Source organism: Myxocyprinus asiaticus, chromosome 18, assembly GCF_019703515.2.
Source record: "Myxocyprinus asiaticus isolate MX2 ecotype Aquarium Trade chromosome 18, UBuf_Myxa_2, whole genome shotgun sequence".
NCBI classification, from domain to species: Eukaryota; Metazoa; Chordata; class Actinopteri; order Cypriniformes; family Catostomidae; genus Myxocyprinus; species Myxocyprinus asiaticus.
The window spans coordinates 5975431-6002769 of NC_059361.1; the positions used below are offsets into that span (position 1 = coordinate 5975431).

The window sequence follows — 27339 nt, forward strand, 5'->3', positions numbered from 1 at the left end:
TTTTATAAAAATATCCACCATTTTAGCACAATGTGTGGATTTTTCTGACAGTCCATTACCCACCACATGAAAAATTTCCAATTTACTGTATATCAGTATTAAATTAACAATCTAGAACAATTTCGCCTTGACGCCATCTGACCAGCTTTACGGAACAAACCGTGTCCCTAATTGATTTGATACAGGACGCATCATATCAAATTTAAATATGGAGGTCTAATACATTCTCATGAGCAAAGTGTGGATGTGGAAAATCGTGAGTTTATCGGGAGTGTTGGCAGGTAAGCTTTAATCAATGAGTGAAAGTGTCAAATAACAGGACAGTTACTGAGATTAAGCGAGTAGTATTCGGCTGGTCATGTGAATCTAATATGGCAGCCCCAATTTGCGGACCCTCTCCATGTAGAATAAAACAGCTTTTATAAGGTTACTGATATGACTGGAATCTTCATTTTAATGTGAGTGATCATGATTTCCTACATATATTGCAAAATTACATTCATGTCTTTAGGAGTTAAACTTTTTTAATGAGGAAAAAAAAAAATACTGAGTGCACCTTTAATTCAGTTCATTTCATGATTTAATCTAATTTCTTATAAACCATTTCAAGAATGTAAACAAAAACAAAGGAATTAGAACGGTCCAAACGCACTTCCAGATCCTTTCAACAAAGTCTCTTTTTCAAGGTAAGTCAGTACACTCGGCGGCTGTCTTTGGAACGCTCTTGGGCAGTTTGGGCAGCTATTTTTCTATATAAACCAGTGTCATTAAAGTGCAGCTCCTGTCTACTTGAATGGGGAAAGACCGAAATCTTAAAAACGGTTGGTCAAGATTATGATAAAAGAACATATTTCAAATAAGAAGTAAAGTCTCACAACACTGTGTGGATGGGTGAGCAAGAGATGGACACAGTGGGTGTGGAAAAAACATTTTCCACTCTAGATCCCCCGCCCCCATTAATCACCTGTTCTTTTACAATCCAGCCCAATAGCTACTTAGGGTGTGGATTCACCCGAGTGGTCCGGCTTCCCTGGGCCTCGGCACTTGAGGGGAATAGCGGGCCGGCATCCTGGCTCTTCAGCCGTGATGCGTGCTCCAATCCGCTTCCGGGGTGCGGGTCCGGTGATGCATCTAATTCGCACCGGACACTCCCTGCTCCATTCCTGGACCTGTGAAGATGCCAGCAGGTAGAGACCTGTCTCCTGAGGAGAGGTGCGCTCGATGTTTAAAGGCAACGATGATTATGCTCTTCAGTGGGTTCAGGTGAGCCCCAGCACTTGGCGCCAAATGGGAAAAGTCACCGCGGGCAACAATAGGCTCATTTGAGATGCTAAACACCTCGCCTTGAAAGTAGACAAGAGTAGGCAGCTGCAGTCAGAGAAGAAGTGAAATAAGTGCTGTCAAGTTGGACAGTTCTCACTTCTCACTCACTAGTGGATCATACGCTACGAGATAAAAGGTAGATATCACGGGATTCATGTTCATGTGCTTTGTTGTTAATAAGGGTGGATGCAATTTAAATTCTGTTGCTATTAAATTAAAATAAGTATGATGAACAAGACCCTCAATGTACCTGTTATTTCATTCCCCCCATAAGATGTGTCTTTCCATTAATTGTTAGTTTAATAAAGACACATATTTGAGATATTTCAGAAATATGATACCAATCACATATCCCATACAGAGATCGCACTGTCAGAGTGTTGGGAATATTCACATATAATTTACATTAAACATGATATTAGAGATAAATAATCAAACATTTTAGAAGAGAATGAAACATGCTTTAGTTGCTTTAGTCAGTGAACATCAAGCTGTGTCATCAGCAAGTCACTGTCATTGTGACTGCAGTTCGCGCAGCTTGGAAAAACCAACTGCGTAGCTTGCCAGCTACAACTGTGGCCTCCTCACACTCGCGGGACAATTTTTGACTTACAGTACGTCGTCATGACATCACAGCAAGTCGGACAGATTTATAACCGGCATGCACCCACCGGTGGTCGGTTCTGTGCAGAACTTGCTCATGTTAAATAAGCCTGATGATCCAGGGGAGGGGTGTGTCGTTCGAGTCACAACTGGTATAATAAATTCTGTCTTTAACTTAGATTACACTAAAAATGCATTTTTACCATCTTGTATAGCTAATGAGCATGCACGTTCTCACGCTGATTGACAGGCAATTTCTGTATCTAAAATGTGATTGGCTATTTTACCTCTAAGGTGGGACTTCCTTTCTACATCCGTTGACCGTTGGCTGCCGTTGGGCATTCCAATTTCTCACATTCATTTTAATAGAAGTGGCCTGTCTCTGCTAAATAGTCTCTGTTTTGACAAGCAGGAAATGTCCATGAAACAATAACGTCACCAACGAACAGTCATTAGTAACAAACCCTTGTGTCTCAATCAGCTCCCTAGATCCCTATGTCATGAATCAGTATATCGTGAACACGAATTCGGGCACTGGTAAGGGTACTGATCAACTGAACATTGGGACACTTATGACTCTATCACCTGCAACACGTTAACGAGCTCGTGCATTCAAACGCAGGTGTTATTAATCAGCACCATCGCTGTATAAATGACACTATCGTTTATTTTCCTTGAAGATATTCAAACGTACAGTGTTATTATAACAGATAAATGGCATAAATAAAGAAATGGAAATATATAGGAGTCTATTTTAAACCTTTTAACTACTCAAATATTTAAAAGATTGTTTCACTTTCATGGTAATTATGAATGAAAGACATTACAAACAACATCTCTTTTAAAGAGAAAATAAGGCTTGGACTTTAGTAGTAGTAGTAGTAGTTTTATACTTGTGGTCATTATCTAACAACTTGAGAGACTTCAGAAGACATGACGGCGTATCCGGTAATGGAACATCGTGAGCAACGATGTTCCCTGGTTTTTATGGTGCATTGTGAGCTTTTTAGGGAGCGAACGTTTCAGTGCACTGGAATGATTTTGCGATTGAGACAGCCATAAAAATGGCTGACTTCCTGATCAGTGCCCTGACTACTGAAATAGGGAGCTGATTGAGACGCACCCAAAGTCTTTCTAGAAAATCAGTCCACTGTCGGCAGGGTTGGGGAGTAAAATATAGTATCTGTATTCCACTATAGTTACAATTTAAATCATTGGTAATTAGAATACAGTTACATTCAAAAAGTATTTTGATTACTGAAGAGATTACTTTGCATTTTATTGTCATTTGTTTCATTTAATATTTAGTCCTTTCAGATGAAAAACATTTATACATATAAATGATGCGATCCAAAGTGCATTTGAACAGCGGTGAAACACTTTCTTATGATGTGTTACATTCATACGAGCAGACAGAGAAGTATGTTTGAAGTAAGTTTGGAGCAGAAGAAATAGAAATAAACCTTGTGTAAATTGTCAGCTTTACGCTAAGCTAAAATGCTATTTCTAGCCATTTTACATGCACGTTACCAAGCACGATCATATTTTTTTTATCAAGAAAATTCACGTTAGATCATAGTTTCTTTTTTCTAGTAAGACCTTTGATATTAGGGCAAAAAATGTATTCTTGATAATAATGCTTGTATTATTTTCCTGTACAAATATCTAAAAATCCTTAAAACAAGATCAATTTGATTTAACTTGTTTTAGAAGGGTTGCCACGTGTCCAGTAAAATACGGGATCATCCCGTATTTAAAGATATGCCTATGGTGGGTAAGGGACCGTCTGAAAAGTTCACAAATGGTGTTAAAACTGTGGAGTTTTTTCTATATAAATGTTCAATAAGATCAAACGTATGAATACAGGTGAAGGATAAAAATAAACAAATAAAATAAATAAAAATTATTAAAAAAAATAAAAAATATGTATCAATCATCCAAAATGTATACATAAATTAGATAAAGAAGAAAAATAATTAAAATAAATATATTTTTTACATATAAATGAAGTCATGGGTCAGGAAAGTTCTCATTTTAGCATATAAGAAAGGATATACAAATTTTATTAATAACGCATATTAACTCAACGCATTTATTTCTAAAATTGTGGTGGATGTGGTTAGGGGCCGTGATTACCCCATCAAATTTGATAATATTGGAACCAAAAAATGTTCCCAAATTTCCCAGCTAATGCACATGCGCGTTGGTGATTTGATTGACAGGCGATGTCTGTATCTAAAAAGTGATCGTCTCTTTTACCAGTAAGGCATGACTTCCTTTCTACACCCGTTGACCGTTCCAATTTCTCCCATTCATTTAAATACAAGTGGCCCGTCTCTGCTAAATAGTCTCTGTTGGTAAATTGGCCAGTTGGCCAGTTGGCAGATGTAATCAAGAGTCATGCTCGTGCCCACGCTGAATGCGAATACAACCGCTCTATCGCGAGAACAAACGTTTTCATAGCAACAGACGTACACAGTTTCCACAAGCGGCTATAAAACATTTGACATTTTAATAAAGCAGTGTTGGTAAATTATGTTTTAGCTCAGACATTTTGACACATTTGCTGTTTCAAAACAGCCCATTTTAACAGCTATCAACGTTTGTTTTGAATAATTCTGATCCCCAAATGAGCAAACAGCAAAACAGAGAATTAATGTTCCAGCTTTATTTGTTTTATCAGGTCTCTCTCTTATGGTATATAGTTAACTAACAAAAAAGTACCATGGTAGTACTATGTTATTGCTGTGTTACCTTGGTTATACCATGTTTTATGGACATGTAACATGGTATTTCATGAATAAACCAACTAAGTACCATGGTACATGTATATAGTAATCATCCAGTACCATGTTATATATCAAAGAACCATGGTATAACCATCTGATGCCATGGGACCACCACAGTAATTTTGCTTCATTTCACATGTACTATTGAAATGTTATGAAGATAGACTCTTTCTAGCTGAATTCAATTACATTGTGTGTAGTGTTTTTGTCTCTCATAACTCTATTTTCTCAAGTATCTACAGTGGAACTTACATCCTGTGAAGCTTACAGTCCGATCAGAGAGTGCCATGAATTTAAACAACTTTGTGGTTCTTCCCTGCAAGCCCAAGTCAATGAAGTAAAATGTCAGGTTTGCACAGAACCTTGCCTTCAGTTTTGTTTTTTTCACTCCTCAGATTTGTCAAATTACTAGCATACTAGATATTGCCTTTGCAAATGGATGAGCTCGAAATGTGTATTTTGTGAAATACAGTATGTGAATTTCTTTTCAGAACTCTAATTCTGTATTTTATTTATTTTATATTTTTTATTTTTGGAATAGTTGGCCCAGATAAATATAAGATTTTTTGGTCTCTACATAATTTACATACTTCTATTTGTGTTATTTAATAGTTTTGATGACTTTACCATTATTTTGAAAAATAGTAATAATCAAGAATGAGTAGTTGTGTCCAAACCTTTAGTGTATTGTAGTGTATCTAGGTATCATGAATGATTGGTATCATGGTTTAAGAACCTGGTTCTTATATGTGACATTTGTGTATATTTTCAAAGGAATGTCCGGGAACTGCGCATGGAAATGGTGCAGCTGGATCAGTAGACCAAGGACATGGAGAACCGACTGGATGAGCTCAGAGAGCACATGAGCCAGGAGAAAGAGGAGCGAGAGTGAGTGAGACAGCTTGTTGAATTAATGAATGAGTGAGTAGATGAATGAGTTAGTGAGCCAAACAATGACTGATACAGAGCGGGATGAGATAAAACAGGAAATGTAAACAATGAAACGGTGATTAATTGAATGAAAAACAATGAAACACAGGAAGAGATAGCAAATGAAAGAGAGAAGAGACATTAGGTGTGGAGGCAGAGATAGAGGAGTAGAAGCTCAAACAAGAGCTTCCTTAAAGGAATATTCTGGGCTAAGTACAACTTAAAGAAATAGATCACCCAAAAATGTAATCACACAGCTCATAAAAGGACTATAAAAGTTGTCCATACGATTTGTGTACTATATTCCAAGTCTTTCAAAGCTTTATGATGTCTTTGTGTGAGGAACAGACCAAAATTTGTGGTTATTCACAAAAAATACCACCGTAACTTTCAAATCAAATCAGTTGAATCAAACCCATGAACTTTCCTGAGCAACCACTGGGAGGCACCATGATGATTCTAACTGCCTGTTTTCTATTTCTGGTTTCAAGACGCAATGTAAAACTAACTGAAACGAGCAATACAGATGGAGAACAACAACCATTTAGGGGTTATTTGGAGTAAAAATGAATTTCACACTCAACTTGTGCAGTTGTTGGCTGTCATAACAACTCAAAGTAGTTCATGATATCAATGTAACTAACCTCTGACCATCGCTTCATGTCATATACTCAGATGAGGCACTGTGTAAAAAAAAAAAAAAAAACGGAATCTTGATTCTGTGAAGTATCGGAGCTATAGAGTCACATGTTTTTTGACGACTTCTACAAATGTAATACTTCACCTGCTAAGATTAAACGCTGAAGCTGTTGAAAACACTGGAGACCGGAAATTGAAAACAGGCAAACCGTGGAACACTTTCGCATTCAGGAAAAAGGTGGAGATGAAAAATAGCTGCATGAAAATTCTTCCACGGACAAAATAACAACATACACCTTTTGGACTAAATGAAAATGGGAGTCGTTCTGGTTTCTTCTGGTTATATGCAGCGTTGGGGAGGCTGTTTTGAAAGCTGTTTGAGGAAGACTCTCTAAAATTAGATACCCCCATTACCTTAGATGAGCTTAAGGAGGCTGCTTCTGATATGTGTAGCAGTAAATCCCCTGGAATGGATGGAATTCCCTCAGAATTTTATACAGCCTTCTGGGACAGTCTGGGCCCTCTACTTTTTGATATGATTCAAGCCGCTGTTGAAAGAGGGTCCTTCTCTAGAGATGTGAATATTGCAGTTATTTCGCTTTTGCTCAAAAAGGACAAGGACCCTAATGATTGTTCAAGTTATAGGCTTTTGTCCCTTCTAAATGCTGAGCTGAAAATCTACGCTAAATTGCTTGCGCGAAGGCTTCAGCCAGTCATGAATAAGCTTGTCAACTGTGACCAGACAGGCTTCATTAGAACTAGGTTAGCATCTGATAATGTTAGAAGATTACTCCATATAATACACAGCACATCTTCGTTGACTCTTCCTACCACTGTCCTTTCCCTAGATGCTATGAAAGCCTTTGATCGTCTGGAATGGCCATATCTGTGGACTGTGTTGAAGGTCATGGCTCAGGGGTCCTCTTACATTTGTATGATCAAGGTGTTGTATGCAAACCCCACAGCCATGGTGCTGACAGGTAGAACTTGTTCTTCATTGTTTGACATAGCCAGAGGTTCTCGACAGGGCTGCCCACTAAGCCCGTTTCTTTTTGCACTTTCGCTTGAGCCACTGGCACAGACAATACGCATAGATAAAGATATCACCCCAGTCACAATATGTGGAACCAGTCATCATATTTCGTTGTATGCAGACGATGTCCTTCTTTATTTAGGTAATCCGTTGCAGTCCATACCTAACATCTTAACTATCTTTGGCAGCTTCAGTGAGATTTCCGAATATAGAATAAACTGGACAAAGTCAGTACTTCTTCCACTGAACGACGCAATGAGAAACACAGCACTACCCTCAGGTATACCAGTGATTAAACAATTTAAGTATTTGGGTATTATGATTGGTGCTACATTGCAGTATATAATTAAGACCAACTATGAGGGTATCCTGTCTAAAATTTCATGTAACCTGGATAAATGGTCATCACTCCCAAATTCTCTTAGATCACGTGTATCGATTATCAAAATGAATGCACTCCCTCAAATTAACTTTGTGAGTTCTATGCTGCCCTTGCCTCCCAGTTCTTGTTTTTGGGACAGGTTACAGAGCATAATTACCAAATTTGTCTGGAATGGCAAACAGCCATGTCTTAAACTTTCCACGATGCAACGAGATAGATTCGCTGGTGGACTTTCACTTCCCAGTTTTAAGTTATATCACTGGGCTTTTACACTACGTCCCCTGTTAACTGGTATGATGATAACATTTATGTTTCTTGGCGTACCCTGGAGGAAAATCTGGTTCTTCCTCTGAATGAAGTTTTATTTGCTAATATCCCTTTAAATAAGTGTAAACTCTGTTTCGGTCCTTTAGTGTCACACATTCTGTCGGTCTGGAGAGCAGCAGAAAAAGTTTGTGATATCCGCTCTAATTGGAATCCCTACTCTCCTATCTTTAATAATGATGGTTTGCTCATTGGTAAGCACCCTATTAAGTTTGGCCAGTGTCGACAGTGGTACGACAAAGGGATTCACTCCTTGGGTGATTTAATGGGTGACAAGGGCCTTACACCTTTGAAGAACTTTCTATTCAATTCAACCTGCAGAGCTCCACCTTTTTTTTTTACTTACAGTTGAGAGCAGCCATGAAGGCCTATGAGGTCCCTTGGATGGCTCCTCTTAAAGACCACCCTTTACTGAAAGTATTACGTGAGACCCAGGGAATTTAGTTTCTAAATGATGTGTTTTTTTTTCTGGAAAAAATGTATCCTCCTCTGACAATAGACTCTTCCTGGTGGACAGATATTCCGGACCTTTCCCCCAGTTTTGATTGGGATGGTGTCTGGGTTATGGTAATGCATGCTTCTAGGAATCCGGATCATCAACAAATCCATTTTAATTTTATTAATAGGACTTATATGACTTCACGTAAACTCTATAATATGAAGCTTAAACCTGATCCTAATTGTACCCTCTGCCATACAGGGGAAATTGGTACTTTTTATCACATGATTTGGGAATGCCATGGGGTTGCTAACTTTTGGAATATGGTTAAAGAAAACTTGTCCACTATATTAAATGTTTCGGTCCCTTTGTCCCCATCTGTTTTTATTTTAAATGATCTCTCTGATATCCAACTTAACAAAATTCAGAAACGAGTGTTTTTAGCTGGCTTGACAGCTGCCAAGAAATTAGTAGCAACGAGATGGAAACCTCCACATTCTCTTAATAAGCAATATTGGGTTCTCACATTTATAGATGTGGTGTATCTTGAATTGTCCACTGCACGCATTCACTGTGCAAGAGAGGACACCATTACACTCTGGGCCCAAACTTTGGAGAAGCTCAAAGGTCTACTGATTTGAATTAAGGAGATCCCCCCCCCCCCCCACACACACACACACTCTCTCTGGTCTTATGGCTTGGTTTTTTTTTTTTCTCTTTGGTTCTTTTCTTTATATTTCATTATTATTTTTATACACTTACAGTTGTATTTACAGTTCCCTGTTTTGGTTATAATTGTCTCTTCTCTAACTGTCGTAGACTTCTTTCAGCGCTGTTCCATGGGTTTGAATGTCAAGATTTTTGTATGGATATATTTTTTTTACATAATCTGTAGTACATGTATAGTCTTGTGTATATTTTGAAGCATATTATGTCTCAAATATTTGTTTTCTGTATCTCTGTCATTTACTCTTCAGTGTAACTGACCAGTTTTAATTATTTTTATTATAATTTTTTATATATATTTTATTTTATTATTATATCTATATATTTTTATTTATTTATTTATTTTTTATTTAATATTTTTTCACTGTTATTTTGATTTTTACTTACTGTTGTAATGGCTGATTGTTTGTCTTTGTCATTTTGTATGTTAAAACAATATCAAAACAACAATTATAAAGGAAAAAAAAATTATTAAAAAAAATAAAATAAAGTGTGAGCGACAGGGTAAATTAAAGGGGGTCGCACACCGGACATGTCTGGCATACGACACAGAGCGTTCTAAAATTAGAAACAATTATTTATTTTCTACAAGATTTACACTTACACTATAACACTCAGCGTCAACATTCTGAAGTGCCATGGAGTGCAACTCGCATAGTTTTCCATTAAATTCAACCCAAATCATTATCAAAGGTTATTTACTCTAGCCATCAATGGATGATCTATTGTGAACATGTATCTTTCATATAGCCTACACAATGTATTTTCAGTTACAAGTGTGTCGTTTTGTGGTTATACAGCTTGAATGAAAGACTTATTCAAGGTTAAATACAGAGAAATTGCATAATAAACATAGCCATTTCTAATCGTTCAGTTTGTGCTGTTATAACCCAGTCAGCAAATTTCCTTTGGCACAGCCTTAGCCCAAATAAACAGCTGAAATGTGGCCCAGCTCAGAAAGTGAATGATGGCCCAAATCTGGTACAGATATTTTTTTTGCCAGAACTGAACCAAAACAGTCCCATAACTCAACCAGTAAAGCTTATGTGGCCCATACATGGGCTTTATATGTAATTCTTGTTTGGCTGAGCTCTGTTAAGGCCTGACGGCCCTTATGTGGTCCATATGTGGCTGATAGACTAAATGCCAGTATTCTCCCAGAATTTAACCAGAAGAACACCAAACCTACCAAATACTTTAATTTACTGCACAATGAATCAAACATTAACCACAAAATTAAATCACAATCTTTTTGTATTTGAAGTAAAAATAACATATTAAACATTACAGAAGTGTGTTGATGTTGGTAGTAACATTGAAAGTAGTTAGAATTGTCTAATGCATGATGTGAGCATACTTACAATCATTTTTATTTTTCATTTAAGATAATGTTAAACATAACACATGAAAAGTGTATTAAAGTTGGTAGTCATAGTAGAATAATCTCACCCATAGGCAATATCTTTTTCATTCACAACTTGTTAGTAAAAAATAGAATTAGATAGAATTAGTCACATATAAGAAACTTTTTAGAACTTGAAAAACACTACTTACATCATCTACACCTTACACTTTTGGTCCTAAGCTAAAAAAAAAATTAAAAAAAATAAAAATAGATAATTATTATTATTTATTTATTTTTTTTACATTTTCTGAATATATCAGTAATAGGATTTTAAAATGCCAAAACTTCACTTACTTAAAGCTACTTAAGAGTGTGTCAGGATACGGCAGTTGTGAGGAGAGAAAAGAGTGGAAAAATGGCCACTGTCCAGTATTTAAGTTCCTGCTGCAGTGACAGTTTCACTCCTCCACCAATAGGAATTGAAAGAAGATGCTACAACAACGAGACCAACCAATGGCATTGTTGAACGGGCTGAGGTGTGGACTCCCACACCTGCCTACATGTGTTTTCCCAAGTATAAACCAAATGTTAACCACAAGTTAACATTTTCCATGGCCTGCCATAACCAAGCCACACATGGCTCTCAGCTATGTGTTGTCATCTGGGCCATATACCTCAGTGCCAGTTGTGACCCAAGAGAAAATTCCCTTCAATTTTAAAGCTTAGGCAAAACATAAATGGTGAAAGTTTGGCCTACATGTGTTTAGCGATGCTAGATCTAGGCCAGATGTGACAGCTAACTTCCACATTTGGCCCAAAGGTTCTTGGTATCTGGGAACAGTTTCACTAACCTGCATCAACGTCACTTTGTTCATTCTTGAAGAGCACCAAAACTTTTGTAACTTCCGAGACTACCATCTCCTGTGCCACTTCAGCTTGTCCTGTGTTTGTGTGTGTGCTTCGGTAAATGTTATATTGCACTCTTTTGGTCTCCCAACACTATTATGCCAGACTGTTAAACAGAGGCCAACTGAGTGTATTGGAAGGCACGCAAATTGGGCTTCTAATTTAAATGTCGGCTAATTTTTATATATCGATGCCTCAGAAATATATCGATAAAATAATGTGCCGATAAGTATTGAATATATCAATATTTTATGACATCCCTAATAGTTACCCCAGTGGCGAATTCTCAGGGCCAGCAAAGTAAATTTTTTTCATCCTTTCATTCTCATTCACCTTTTTGCCTAGGTATTTTTAATCACTTTCCACTCCTAATTAATCTACAAACAAAAAGGGAAAAACTAAAAGTTTATCCAGTCAGAATTTATTCCTTGATGCTTACAAACGAAGCATGACGGATTTTCACAAATTGCACGCCGAAGCAGCGCGTGAGTCTGAGCTCCTCCCCGTCAGGCCTTCTCTGACAAGTCGGCTGTCATCACTGCCGCTATCACCATTGAGAAAGAGATCCTCATGTATTTAAAAACACGAGATGTTCTGCATGACCACGTGATTGGTTAATTTATTAAACAGGAAAGGAGGGCTGACCAATTTCACTTCAAGTAAACTGGTAAGTTCTTTTTGCATTGTTATAGAAACATCAGGAGTTTTCTAAGTAAATTAGACTTGCTTAAAAAATGTAAATTGGAATTATTAGTTGGCTGAGACATAATATATGATGTCCATAGGCATATGTTGTCTTATTCATTGTGAAACGGTGTTTTCTTAATGGCATGAATCACACTGAAGCCTAGACTTAAAATGTACAGGCTGCCATTGATAACGCCACACCCCTTTCATGTTTACCAAGCAAAAGTTACTGGATTTACTTTTTAGCTGGTCATGACATGAGCTTAAGTTGTATGTAACACAAAATTTAATATAAAAGTGATCTTAAAGACACTTAGTATATGAGGGGAATGTAAATGGAATGCATGCATGCATGTAAATGTAACAAAAGCACTTGTGTGTCACATGGAGTACGTGGCTCCTGATCTGCTCTGGAGGTAATCTGGGGTGATGGTGTGACTTCAGAGCAATCTTCTGTGATGGAATCAGCATAGTCATAGAGACAAAGGAAATTGAGTCATCTCAGCTTCAGCGGCTCCACTCTCCCCACACGGCCATGCTTGTCTTCCCATTTCTCCCAAACAAATTAAGATTAAGTGAGACCCTATGCCAAAATGAGGAAGGCAGAAAATTAGTTTTCTGTCAAAATAAAAGAATAGGGAAAAAATAACATCAGTAGTTATTAATGTGACGACTCTCTACTCTCAGCCAAGCTCCTTTCCTCTAGAACTTCATTAATAATGCTAAAATGTGACCTGTGTAGGTCCACCTCATGAATTTATAGTGGCGACCATTTATGGGGAATGTATCAGGGTTTGCAAGCTCATAACTCAACAAGAAAGGGAAACACCCAGATAATGGGGTGCAGCGAATATATTATATTCCCAAACACTTCCAATCAAATGCAAACACACACGTAATCGGGCATAATTATGTTGAGCAGAATTAACTTTACTCGCTCATGTGTTTGCGTGCAGCAGTGTTGGAATAACTAACTAAAAGTAGCTACTCTACTAATTTAATGACATTTTTCAGTAGCATGACAGTAGTTCAGCTGTTCAACTTTTTCCAACAATTATCGTTGAAGTTTTACAACCAAGCAATCTGAGGCAATAATCTAACATGCACTCGTAAACGATGTTCTTTCTTGGAATGTTAAACTTCACACAGTTTTTTTTTTTTTTTTGTCATAAATTTTGTCTTTTGATGAAAATGTGGCTTTCATACATCTTATTCGTTCATTTTTTCCAAAAAAATGTCATGGTTACTTGCGTAACCACCGTTCCCTGATGGAGGGAACGAGACGTTGTGTCGATGTAGTGACAGTAGGGGTCACTCTTGGGAGACCGAGACACCTCTGGTCTTTGATAAAAGGCCATTGAAAATTGGCGAGTGGAATTTGCATGCCACTCCTCCGAACATACGGGTATAAAAGGAGCTGGCATGCAACCACTCATTCAGGTTTTATGCTGAAGAGCCGAGACAAGGTCCGGCCATTTCAGGGGGTAGTTCAGCGTTGTGGCAGGAGGGACAAAATGTCTCATTCCCTCCATCAAGGAACGGAGGTTATGCAAGTAACCATGAGGTTCCCTATCTGTCACTTACTCGACATTGTGTCGATGTAGTGACACTAGGGGTCCCTATACAAAACGCCGCAACTGGCTGAACTGTGTTACGTGAACTGGCAGTGTGTGACGGGCATACAACTGTGTGCCTCGTAGCCAGCGCACCAGGCCAACACGTAACCTCCCCCAACATAGTTATGAGTGTTGAACGGCCCTTTGGGGACAAGTCGACTACCCAAAAGATAGAGACAGGCTAGCCCAGACGTGGCCTCTTTTCCCCTTCTTTTTTTTCACTCCCTAAAAAAAAAGGGGATTATACGACTGGGCCGACCAGGTCTAGTCAGGGGGTGTCCCTCCCAAGGGGAGGACACAGCGGAGACCACACCTCGCCCAAAGAGAGGGGGGATATTTAAGTGGAAAATACATCACATGGTCTTGCCGACCATGTGGAGAGTCTCATGGTAGATCCTACCCAACGGGGGAGGAGTTACTACAAACATGGAGACTGTGGCAGAGGGGGCTCTGCCCAAGGAAGATGCAGTTTTCCAACAGGGAAACAAATTAGCAGAAGATATACATCGCATGGGGTTACCTTACAGGGAACCGCCACATGCGGAGCACATACCCCAGAACAGGGCTCTTAGTTAGCACATGTACTGGGCCGGCAGCGAGTCTCTCCGAAAACTCGACTGCCTCAGGGCTCGGATGAAGTCAACCAGGGAACAAAGTTTGTGAACACTACTGGGAATTAATAGCGCACGTCTTCAGCTCAGAGGAGGTGAAAGGTGCTATGTGCAAGCGATACACCCGACCGGCTATCCCGGGCTTATCCGCTTGTATTGCGTGCCACTACCCGGGACGAAACCGGTTCTACCCGGAGGTTGTAGAACCTCACAAAGGTGTTGGGTGTTGCCCAGCCCGCTGCTCTGCAAATGTCTATTAGAGAGGCACCCCTGGCCAGGGCCCAGGAGGCCGCTACACCCCTGGTAGAATGGGTTCGTAGCCCTACCGGGGGCGGCACATCCTGGGCGTGTTAAGCCATAGCTATGGCGTCAATGAGCCAGTGGGCGATCCTCTGCTTGGCAACAGCGCTTCCTTTCCGCTGTGCACCAAAGCAGACAAAGAGCTGCTCAGAGATCCTAAAGCACTGTGTGCGATCCAAATAGATGCGTAAAACGCGCACCGGACACAGCAACGACAGGGCTAGGTCTGCCTCCTCCTGGGGCAGCACTCGCAGGTTCACCACCTGGTCCCTAAAAGGGGTCGTGGGAACCTTGGGCACATAGCCCAGTCAGGGTCTCAAGATCACATGAGAGTAGCCCAGACCGAACCCGAGCGTGAGGTCCAAGAACCACATCTGGATGGGCCAGTAGGGTGCTACCAGGACGACGTGCTCCTCGTCCTCCCTGACCAGGCTCACTGGGGGAAACGCATACTTGCGCAGGCCAGGGGGCCAGCTGTGTGCCAGCGTGTCTATGCTGAGAGGTGCCTCGGTCAGGGCGTACCAGAGCGGGCAGTGGGAGGATTCTTGGGAAGCGAACAGGTCTACCTGTGCCTGTCCAAATCGACTCCAGATAAGCTGGACCACCTGCAGTGTTGAGGTTGCCCAGGATGTAAGTGGCTTGCAGCGACTTGAGGTGCTGCTGACTCCAGAGTAGGAGATGGCGGGCGAGTTGTGACATACAACGAGAGTGCAGACCGCCTTGACGGTTGTCATATGCTAACTTTGCCATGTTGTATGTCCGAACTAACACGTGCTTGCCCTGGATCAACAGCCAGAACCTCCGTGAGCAGAATTGCCAGCAACTCGAGGCAGTTGATGTGCCAACACAGCCGCTGGCCCGTCCATAAGCCGGCGGCTGCATGCCCGTTGCAAACAGTGCCCCAGCCCGTTTTGGAGGCATTTGTCGTGACCACGATGCGCCTGGAGACCTGCTCTAGGGGAACACCTGCCCGTAGAAACGTGAGGTCGCTCCAAGGGCTGAAGAGATGGTGACAGACCGGCGTGATGACCACGCGATGTGTCCCGTGGCGCCATGCCCATCTCAGGACTCGAGTCTGAAGCCAGTGCTGAAGCGGTCTCATATGCATCAACCCGAGTGGAGTGGCCACTGCTGAGGATGCCATATGCCCCAGGAGCCTCTGAAAGAGTTTCAGTGGAACCGCTGTTTTCTGTTTGAATGCCTTCAAACAGATCAGCACTGACTGTGTGCGCTCGTTCGTGAGGCGCGCTGTCTAACTCCAAACCGAGAAAAGAGATGCTCTGAACCGGGAGGAGCTTGCTCTTTTCCCAGTTGACCCGAAGCCCTAATCGGCTGAGGTGCGAGAGCACCAAGTCCCTGTGTGCACATAACATTTCCCGAGAGTGAGCTAGGATTAGCCAATCGTCGAGATAGTTGAGAATGCGAATGCCCACCTCCCTTAACAAGGCAAGAGCTGCCTCTGCGACCTTCGTGAAGATGCGAGGGGACAAGGACAGACCAAAAGGGAGGACCTTGTACCGATACGCCTGACCCTCGAATGCAAACCGGAGGAATGGTCTGTGTCAAGGTAGAATCGAGACTTGAAAGTACGTGTACTTCAGAACCAATCTTGATGCCGGACGCTTGCTAGAGTGCATCTTTGAGTCAGCATCTTGGATGGGAGTCTGTGTAAAGCCTGGTTCAGTACTAGCAGGTCCAAGATTGGCCGCAACCCACTGCCTTTTTCGGTACAGTGAAGTAGGGGCTGTAAAACCCCTTCTTCATCTTGGCCGCAGGGACAATCTCGTCAGACATACCGGCGGGTGGGGCCTCGCGGCGGGGTGGAGCCTGAGGTACCACACCATGTCATGGCCGTGCTGAGTTCAGGGACATCGAAGTACTTACCTGGCTCCTTGTGACCACCCCTGGGACAGCCTGGGACGGGGGAGGAAAAGGCCTGTCATCATGACCCGTGGAGACTGTCACATCGGGGGCGGATTTGTGCCACAGCTGGACGCTCAGGGGCGGGGAGACCGCCGCTGGAGCGCCAAACCTGCCAAATAGAGTGGTGGACAGTGGTCGTGATGATGGCCGTGCACACCAGATATGTGATGCAGGGAACAAGGAAACCGCTCTTGCTGAACTCTTGGTTACTGCAGCCACTTGGGCATGCAGTGCAATTAAATGTAAAGGTAACAAAAGATTCTCCTCCTGGCCCTCGACCGGGGGATGGAGTGGTCTGCTTACCAGCTCTAGAGCAGCGGGTTTCGTCATCCCTGGCTCGCCGTCTCAGGGGCGCTTTGAAGCCTTTCGCGAGACGGTTGGCGTCTACTTCCTGTGGTGGGCTCCACGCCGGGGCCGGGCCTCAGAGGCGGGCTGCGGCAGAGCCGGTGCAGTCACCGCAGACGGGGTGTGGGATCTTGAGCTGCACCGGGGCAGGATGTGCCAGATAACCTCCGTCTGCTGCTTCACCGCTGAGAACTGCTGGGCAAAGTCCTCGGTGTCGCCGGACTGGCCAACATGGGAAATGGGGGCAGCAAGGAACCGTGCCTTGTTGGCCTCTCCCATCTCGACCAGGTTGAGCCAAAGGTGGCGCTCCTGGACCACCAAGGAGGACATCGCCCACCCAAGATACCGCGCTGTGACCTTCGTCACCCAGAGAGCGAGGTCGGTCACCGAGCGCAGCTCCTGCATCAATCCCGGGGTGGAACTACCCTCGTGCAGTTTCTTTAGCGCCTTGGCGGACTTGCAGGAGAGCCATGGCACGCAGGGCAGAGGTGGCTTGTCCAGTGGCATCGTAGGCCTTGGCCGTCAGAGATGACGTAAACCTACAGGCCTTGGAAGGGAGCTTTGGGTGTCCGCGCCAGGTGGCGGTGCTCTGCAGGCATAGGTGCACTGCGAGCGCCTTTATCCACCAGGGGGATTGCCGAATAGCCCTTGGCCGTCCCACCATCGAGGATAGTGAGGGCAGGGAAGCTGAAAGATCAGGACAGGGCAGTAAAAAGCGCCTCCCACGACCTTGTCAGCTCTTCATGCACTTCCGGGAAGAAAGGAACAGGGGCGGGGCGTGGCTTTGAGCGGCGCCGCGAGCCCAGGAACCAATCATCGAGGAACCAATCATCGAGCCGCGAGGGTTCAGGGGAGAGCGGAGGGTTCCACTCTAGCCCGACGCTCGCAGCTGCCCGGGAAAGCATGTCGTCATCTCCGCGTCAGCCTGTGACTGGGCGACCACACCCGAAGGGAGGAGCCCAGCTGAGGCTTCCACTTCCGACTGGATGCTCTCCGATGCTGTGCTTGAGAGCTCATCACTTTCACGGGCTCTGAATAAGAGGTCAAACTCGCCGTGAGATGAGCCGGTGGACTCATCCGGAAGCCCAATCGGGGCAGATGAGTGTGCTGGAGGGATACCCAGCGGAGGTGGTCCCATTGGGGTCCCCAAATCGCCCCCAGTGCTAGCCGCGCTGGCCTCATACCCGTGGGTAGAAGGGCCAAGGCGGGGAGCCTCTGGGGTGGCTTGCTTTCTTACGAAGGTAAGCTGCGACCGCATTGTTGCCATGGACATGTTCTCACAATGAGCACATGACCCATCCACAAAAGCTGTCTCCGCGTGAGCAGTGCCCAGACACGAAAGAGAGTGATCATGACTGTCAGAAGGCAAGAGGTAACGAGCGCAACCAGGAATAACACACAAAGGAAAGGCATCCTTAAAAAGACACATCTTTAAAAAGATGTTCCGTGTGTGCCGCTCTTTTAGAGATATATACTCTTTTAGAGAAATATACTCTTTTATTTCTGCCGAAGCGCCCAGGGGCATTCTCTGCAGTGCACCAGTGCAGAGGAGGGAGAAGCCGCTGAAATGCGCCGTCAGATCCAGCAGAGGTGAATGAACAGTCGTGGGAATTCAGCTCAGTGAGCATGACCGTTCGGCTCTGAAGAGAAAATCTGAACGAGTGGTTGCATACCAGCTCCTTTTATACCCGTATGTTCGGGGGAGTGGCATGCAAATACCAGAGGTGTCTTGGGCTCCCAAGAGTGACCTGTGATCATGCTTCACTGATTCACGAGTCACTGCGCAGCATTTTAGGTCCTCTTTTTATAGCATTATACTTAATGTTATTTTATTGCAATGTTTTCAATTTAGTTATATAAATTAAGAACTATCAGTTTGTGCGACTAATGGAAGACGGGGTAGTGTTCAGGAAACCACTTTGAAAAATTAGGTCACAATTCTATTTGGTGAGCAGTTTAGCTTCGATGTAGTTAGCTGCAGTACTTGTTAGTAGCTTGTAGCTGTCTACTCTTTCAAAAGAGTAGTTTGATTGTAGCTTAACACATTTTTTACGTTTAAAATTATGAGTAGCTTTTAGTTTGGCAAAGCTACATTTTAGCATTAAGCTACAAGTATCTTCACCAAGACTGGTGTGCATAAACATCAGTGAGGCAGAAAGCAAACAGGAGACAATAAGAATAAAGCTTTTCCTCTGAGTTCATTACAGGGATGGAAATGTCAATTAAACCCTTATATATCAATAACACATGGCAGCACTTCGTGATATTTAGATAAATACAGCGGAACGCAGCTGTTTGTGTTGTCTAGAGATCTGAGACCTAATTTCTTTTATTGTGTACCGAAACTGTCATATTAAGGGATGTTAGTGGTACCATATCTAAATTATGGTTGCCTCCATACAGAAGTTTTTAAATAAAACTGTTTTAGATTAGCTCTTATCGGCGGTCATTAATCAAAGCAGAAGTTATGTTGCGGGCGCTGTGCTGGGAATGGTTGATGTAATCCTCCTCTGCTCTTTGTTTATCGCAGCGCAGGCAGAGCACTAAAGGGCCACAGGTGAATTTATACGAGCAGATGAGAGCTGACAGAATCTGTCCTTTTGCTCAGTTGAATGTCTGAGCTGTGTTCGCAAAGTGGACTTGTAAACTTGCAGTGTTGTTTCTTTTCATATTTTGTTGTTGTATTTTCCTGCTGAAAAGACAAGCAATTGTTAGTTCTGATCCAAAACCTGAGCTGCCTTGCTGCGAACGTAGGCGTCTAATTTTTAACAGTTTGTTATTTTTAATTTGACACATTGTCTAAAAATATGTGCCACTCCTGCGCGAGATGCTGAAATAAACAGCAAGACATGTGCTTTGGTGTGAACAGACCTTTACTCACTAAGCTCATTTAGACTTTGCCTTTCAAAAATTTTATGTAACACAAGGTTAAGTGTGCAGTAATGTAACTTCTCGGCTGTCCCATTGCTGCCACACATTGGGTACGAGAACTCTCTGTGAGCTTGACAGAAGATAAGTGTTTGCCTTGTTGGTTGGCAATCAGTGTGTGTGCGTGATGCTAATCCGCCAGTTGTTAGCACAACTGCCACGTTGCTTGTTCATTTTTGCATAGTGCTGACAGGCAGGCAGGCTTGAGCGTGGTTAATCCCCATCCCAAACGCCCATCTCCATCACACTGATAAAGGCCAGCACATAAACAGCCCATAATGAGAGTAGACAACATGCAGAGCAAGTGTCCTCTCTTCATGTTGGGCCCTCCCAAATTCTGCCTGTAGGTGGCTGATATAAAATGTATGTGCATTTTCCAATATTTTGCATGCATGTGTATTTGTTTGCATGATTGTTCCTAATTAATTCATTCTGAACATGTACAGTGGCCCCCAAAAGTATTTGAACTCTGTGACGTTATGCAATTGTATTTATGTTTTTTATTTTTATTTTCAGATTTATTGTTGTTCAAAAATCCATTAAAAATGCAATACAAAAAACAAAACAAAACAAAAAAATGTTTTATATATATATATATTACCTTGAAAAACTTTTTGAATTTTTTGACTTGACATTTTAGAAATCATTAAATAATGTTTTTATTTATTTATTTTATTTTATTTATTTTTTTTAAATGCTCTAAAGGTTTTTAAAAAATGATTAAAGCCCAAGTGGACACAAATATTTGACACAAACTTGATGTGTTTTAAACTAGATTTTTAAAGGATTTCCAATGTTTTTATCACCTCGGACAAGCTTATTTGTCAATGACCCAGATACAGTATGTGATGCTACATGTACAGAGTTATTAGTTAATGTTTTTTAATTTAGTTTTTATTTCTATTTTATATTCAATTTGTCATTCCAGTTTAGTTTTTGTTAGTTTTCACACTTTGTCTGTTAGTTTTAATTCAGTTTTTTTTTTTTTTTTTTTTTAATTCTCAGTGTATTCTAGTTTCAGTTTAGTACATTTTTATTTTAGTTTTAGCATTTAATGTCTGCCATAGCTAAGGCATTTACTGGTGTCATTTAATGATATGCAATGATGAGCAATGATGAATTGCTCAGGGCAGTCTTGTGTTACCTACAGTATATCTAGTGACATTTTCATCTTTAATGAAGGTGTATTGTAAATGTTTCAAATGCTATAAAATGCTGTGTATCAAAAACTAAAATTATTTCAAGGTCATTTTTATTATATTTTAGTTAGTTTTGGAGTAACCAAATTTAGTTTCAGTTTCATTTTTTTTTTTTTTTTTTTACAGTTATGTTAGTTTTTATTTGTATTTCTGTAAACAAAAATGTTTTAATTTAGTTTTTGTTAGGGATAATAACACTTGTGTGAACAGGTTAAAGCGGCCACTGTATAAACTAGAGTTGAGGGTGGTGTAGCCTAGTACATCTGGGTCGGTAACTGAAAGGTTAAAAGTTCCACGAATCATCACCATTGTGCCCTTGATGAAGGCACTTCAGAAGACATTCTTATAATTAGTGCACTATAACTTTAACTGTAACTTTGGATAAAAGCATCACTGAATGACAAATAAGTAATTAGGAGAGAGCTCACATGAGTGCCTAACCTGCCATAATGGTGCTGAATGTCACATGATCTGTCTCCAAGTACAGTACAGACCTCTGGGATTTGACTATGAAAATAGTGTCACCTCGGATCTGAATTTTTGAAACTGCTGCCCCACAAAAACTGTTTCATGACCCTGGAGTGGCACCAATTTAAGTGGAAGAGACATTTCAAGAGCAGTTACCATCTCTTGCAAAATTATAGTCTACATTTAGCAGACACAAATTACATACATTTCCATCCTTTGAACATACTTGGGCTCACGGCTGTATGCCAACATGTCAGCCCACCCTAAACAAACGGCCTTGAATTATTTAGACTGTTGATTTGATGTGGCAACCAAAACAACAAATCAGAAAACAGATGGAGTCTACCTTATCTGTTTATGTGTATTAATTATGTAGGGCAAATGCTTTAATGTGCTGTTTGTGTTTGTCTTCCTCTGCGTGATATATTCTTAATTAAACGTTATCAATCAGCACTTTCCCCTTTTGAGTTTATTATCAGTAGTGTTCTGATGTTAATGCTTGTTGCTGTGTGGTTGCTAGGGTATTCTGGCTGGTTGCTAAAGGGTTATGGCTGGTTGCTAGGCGGTTACTTACTGGCAAAATCAAACAAACCCACCCTCAAGTCTCTATGATATTCTTGCTCCTAGATATGGCTTGGAATCTGAGGTAGTCTGATGTGGTATCTAGCAGTTCAAATGTGGTCTGAAGTGGTTTCTTTGAGGTCTGATGAGGTTTAAGTAAGTCTGATGTGATCTAAAGGGATCTGAAGTGGTCTGATGAGGTCTCTATGGGTTCTAATGTTGTCTAATGTGGTCTGCAGTGTTTTTTTTTTTTTTTTAGGTTTGATGAGGTTGAATGGGGTCTGATGCGATCTAATGGGGTCAGAAGTCGTCTGATGTGTTTTTTTTTTTTGGAGGTCTGATGAGGTCTAAGGGGGCCTGATGTGGTTTCTGGAAGGTCTGACGAGTCTAATGGGTTTTGTTTGTTGATTTATGTAATTAAAGTTATGTTGACAGTTTTGCCGGTTCCCGCCTTCTCCTTGCCCATCCGAGAACCCTGTTTGGAGCAGTGGTGGCTCAGTGGTTGAGGCTCTGGGTTAGTGACCAGAAGGTCAGGTGTTCAAGCCCCAGCACCACCAAAATGCCGCTGTTGGGCCCTTGAGCAAGGCCCTTGACCATATGAGCTCTGGGGGTACTGTATCATGGTTGATGGCAGAGGCAACAGGTTGAGTAGCAGGAGGGGGGTTGCAGGAGGTGTTTGTGTTTGTGTGAAGTGAAGGTCAGAGTGGGTGTGGGGTGTGAGATTGGGCCTTTCAAATCTACAGTAAAACACATTCAGGTCGTCAGCCAGTTGTTGGTCCACCACAGGGTTGGGGGCAGGAGTCCTGTAATTTGTAAGTTGTTTCATGCCACTCCACACTGATGCAGGGTCATTAGCTGAAAACTTGTTTTTCAGCTTCTCAGAATATCTTCTTTTAGCCACTCTGATTCCCTTATTCAGTGTGTTCCTGGCCTGATTGTACAAGACTTTATCCCAAACTCTGTAAGCATCCTCTTTGGCCTGACAAAGCTGCCTGAGTTCCGCTGTAAACCATGGTTTGTCGTTGTTAAGTGTTAAATAAGTCCTAGTAGGAATGCACATATCCTCACAAAAACTGTTATGTGATGTAACAGTATCTGTGAGCTCGTCCAGATTGGTGCCTGAAGCCTCAAAAACACTCCAATCAGTGCAGTCAAAGCAGGCTTGTAGTTCCAGCTCTGCTTCGTTGGTCCATCTCTTTACAGTCCTTAATACAGGCTTAGCAGATTTTAATTTCTGTCTGTAGGTTGGAAGAAGATGAACCAGACAGTGATCAGATAGTCCCAAAGCTGCTCTAGGGACAGAGAGATATGCATCCTTTATTGTTGTGTAACAGTGATCCAGTATTTTTCTGTCTCTGGTTGGGCATGTAATGTGCTGTTTGTATTTGGTCAGTTCACGTGTGAGTTTGCTTTGTTAAAATTCCCAAGAATAATAATAACTGAGTCCAGGTATTGTTGTTCCATGTCTGTGATTTGATCAGTCAGCTGTTGCAGCGTGGCATTCAAACACGCGTTTGGCGCGATATACACACTCACCAGAATAAACGAGGAAAACTCCCGTGGCGAGTAGAAAGGCTTACAGCTAATAAAGAGCGCTTCCAAATTAGGACAGCACATCTTCTTTAATGTTGTTACATCTGTACACCAACTTTCATTGATATAAAAGCATGTTCCACTGCCTCTCGTTTTCCCCGTTAACTCCGTGATGCGATCCGCTCTGTACAGCTGAAAGCCCGGCAGATGTTACGCGCTGTCCGGAATGGTTTCACTCAGCCAGGTTTCTGTGAAGCACAAGGCAGCAGAGTTTGAAAAGTCCTTGTTTGTGCGGGTGAGGAGATGTAGTTCGTCCGTTTTGTTGGGGAGAGAGCGGAGATTCGCTAGATGAATGCTCGGCAGCGTTGTTCGAAAGCCCCATCAACGGAGTTTGACCAGCGTGCCTGCTCGTCTCCCTCGCCTGCGTCTCATAGCGCGTTTAAACAACACAGCTGCACCTCCGACTAAAATGTCAAACAAAATGTCCGAATATTCAAAATCCGGGAAAAGATTGACTGGTGTATGCTGTTGAATGTTCAGCAGTTCGTCTCTGGTAAAACTGACTGAAAAAAGATTACTAAACACAGGACAAACAAACAAAAATAACAAAACAATAGAAGCCCTCCACACCAAGGCGGCCATCCGCGGCGCCATCATGATGTTTCTAATGTGGTCTTTTGGGATTTTGAAAGGGTCTGATGTGGTTTGTTGGGGGTCTGATGAGGTCTAATGGGGTCTGATGTGGTCTTATGAAGTCAGATGTGGTCTAATGAAGTCTGATGAGGTCTGGTGTGGTTTCTTATGTGTGTAATGTAGTTTAACAAGGTCTAGTGTGGTTTTATAGGGTCTGTTGTTGTCTAATGGGGTCTGATATGGTCTAATGTTGTCTTTCTGAGTTTTTATCGGTCTGTCCAACATTCTTATCTGACTGGAAGGCTTGTAAAACCTTAAAAATTCAAGCTTTTAAAACTTTAAACTTTCAGACAAGGCTTTGCCAAGCCAACGTCAAAGTTTATCTCTACAGTTTGTTTTATCTTCTGTACGTCTGATCGCTTAGAAAAGTAATAGCACACCTCTACTCAGTAAAATGCACAATTTGAAGTATCATTCATGTCTGTAGCACAAACAGTGCCAAACGAGTTACATGCTAAAGTTTAATACTTATTCATAAGGGCTTTGTTTAAATTCCTAACCCTTAGTGTGAACAATAGTAAAAGTAATTCTAGCTATACTAAACATGACTTTTACAGCCTGTTCCAGTTCTGTCCTTAACAGCATCTTTCTCTGATGTTTCCACACAGGAAGTCGGGTGCCTCTCATTGGCATTCTGCACAGTCTGGGGGTCTTGCCCCTGGATTTTTGAGTGCCAAGACGATCAAGGAGAATGCACCTTGCAAAGTGAGTCACTCTAATACTTCATCAGACATCATCTTTTCTTGCCGGCAAAGTAATAAAGTCTGTCTCACTTCCTGTCTATCTGTCTAAGATATCAGGCTGACTACTTCCAAAACCTTGAAAACGGCATCTAAAATAAAGTGCAAAAATTATTCCCCAGTGGTTTGGTAATAATGTGGTGTTTGAAATATGTTGTTTGGGGCAGCACTCTCCAGGCAAGATGAAGATTAGAGTGTTGAAGGATAAGCTGATACCAGGTGGGTGGACTGGAATCTCAGATGTGTTTTGCTTGGCTCTTGTTGAAGCCATTTTTTCCCCCTCAAATGTATTAATTGAAAACTATAGTAGAGTGCCCTACAAAACCAAAATGCAGTTACTGTCACCAGTGAAACTGAAAAAATGCTTAAGTTTTTTGGTTGTCCAGCCGAATATGGACTATAAAAGAGTCACATTGGTTATTTCTGAATTTGAGCATAGTTAAAACAAACCTGTCCGTCACAGGACAGTTCATAATCTTAGAGACCCAGTTTCGGTTATAATGCAATTTTGACAAAATAGTTACTGCATTTTGCCTTGCTGGCAGTCTTAAGTAGCAGTCCAAAATCTAGTAAGCCTCCTACCTAGACAGCATTTTAAGGCATCACAGGTAATGATAGGCTGTAGGGGCTGTTCACACCGAACCGTTTTCGTCCATCTGTGCTGATTTTCAATTGTTTTTAAATCTAAACTTGTGCTAGGTAAACATTTTTGACTGAATTCTCGAGACGTTCCTGCATTCTTTTAGCACAAGAAAGTGTTCGTTCTGAATGGACCCTTTTTCTGCCAAATTCTAACGTAGTATGTATCCTTCACAGATAAGGCCATACCATTTGCATTTTACATGATGCACATAACTGACCGTTGAGAGAGTTGGTGCCTATGTAGATTATAGATGAAAAGGCAGCTCACTAAGTTTTGGAACAGAATGTATGTGTAGTACTCTGAATTGTGTGTTTATTTGTGTATAAATGCAGTTGTAGAGAAGCCAGTGGTTGTGGAACCAGCCAACAAGGCACAGAGTGCTAACAGGAAACTCTGACTGAGGGGTAAAATGTGCGGACAGTGTTAAGTTCAACTGGCCGGACTGGTGAGTCCTCATCCATTTCATCCTATGAAGCATCCTTGATAACCCCAGACAATCCATTCATCTGATTGGCTAACTTGACGGAATTTAATGTGGTTATTGTGCAGAAGTTTTTCTAAGTATGGCAAAAAAACAAAGTTGTTACAAAGCTGCTACAATGAGCTCTTCTGAGGAAGAACAAATCACTGCTTAAGTTTTCCAGGTTCATGATATTTAATCTTTTAAAGATATTCAGAGTTTTGTTTGAGGCACTTTATATTTATATTCTGCTTTGTTTTCAGAGCTATATCCATGAAATAATTGATACTTAATCTGGATATATTGAAATACTGCTTCATTATTTGAATGGGCCACCTGTTTACCCTCTAATAGGGTGCAAGAGGCTGGTTCCAGAAGGAAAAATTCCATTAATTTTCTCCATTGGCGAATTGTTGATTTTTTTTTTTCTCCCAATTTGGAATGTCCAATTCCCAATGCACACACTAAGTCCTTGTGATGGCGTAGTGACTCACCTCAGTCCGGGTGGCAGAGGATGGATCCCACTGCGTGTGGAGGCTTTATGCCATACACCACTATGGCGAGTGGATAGTGCCATGATTACCTACCGAAGGAGAGAGTCGTGTACTTTTACATGAGAGAAGGATACGTCGCCTCAATAGACGTGTGACTCCAACTTCGTGGATAAGTACGTCGCCTCAATAGACATGTGACTCCAACGTCTTGTAAAAGTACGTCGCCTCAATAGACGTGTGACTCCAACGTCGTGGTTAAGTACGTCGCCGCTATAGAAAGTCGTTGATAGGTACATCAACCTAATGCAAAGCTAGTGTCAGAGCTTTCTACCAAAGGGTTTAGGTGAGGTTGTAAAAAGAGTGACAAAACTCAGAAAGTGTAAATTTATTGACAGCTGAATGGGTCATGGACTTTTATTTCATTCAGGAGGCTGGAGTTCCTGTCTTATTTGTAGCCAGGACTTATTGACATTTTATTTTCAGTTTTCAGTCACAATTTGGTTAGTTTTAGATACTAGACCCTTTCACAATTTCAACCACGTGTTAGAAAGTCTTTCTGCTAGAAAGTCCTAAAGGCAAACTGATGTGCTATTGTCACATCTGGTAAATACATAGTCACAGGTGACATTGCGAATTATACATCTTCAGCAGAGCTGTAATTTTACTAAGTAATATACAGCTATTAAAATGAGCCCACCA

At 41.6% G+C, this 27339-nt stretch overlaps 1 pseudogene; it reads left to right on the top strand.

Moving 5' to 3' along the window:
- The first annotated feature begins 5002 nt into the window (after positions 1 to 5002).
- The window catches only part of LOC127455872 (zinc finger B-box domain-containing protein 1-like), a 66336-nt pseudogene continuing 43999 nt past the window's right edge, over positions 5003 to 27339 (top strand).